We start from the raw sequence: 394 nt of genomic DNA, 5'->3' as shown, positions 1-394 counted from the left end.
ACCGTGCTGGGTGCTGGGGGTGGCGCTGTATCGGGTGTGGGTGCCCCAGCGTGGGAGTGGGGTGATTTATGCAGGGTGAGCTCCTGCCTCAGTTTCCCCTGTGGCAGCGGCATCGCAGTGGGTCGTGGTGAGTCCTGTGCACCGGGGCGCAGAGACCTGGCGCGGTTGCTGCATGTGTGGCCAATCTGTGGCATTTTTCGCTGTTTTTTTTCCCCGTTTTGCAGCGAGGGATGGAGCTACCAGGGCTGAGCCCCTCTCAGATTCAGGACCCCTGTGTGCCACCCAGTCCTGCTCCCACCAGCGCAGTCCCCCAGGAGCAGTGGGGTGGGATGATTTGAGGGTAGAGCCCCTCCTCGAGCTGCTTCTCGCCCTTGGGGTGAAGGCAGAGCACCCT

The sequence above is a fragment of the Buceros rhinoceros genome, unplaced genomic scaffold (genome assembly GCF_000710305.1).
Source record: "Buceros rhinoceros silvestris isolate BGI_N320 unplaced genomic scaffold, ASM71030v1 scaffold4347, whole genome shotgun sequence".
Taxonomy (NCBI): Eukaryota; Metazoa; Chordata; class Aves; order Bucerotiformes; family Bucerotidae; genus Buceros; species Buceros rhinoceros.
Note: the sequence above shows the minus strand (reverse complement) of the source record.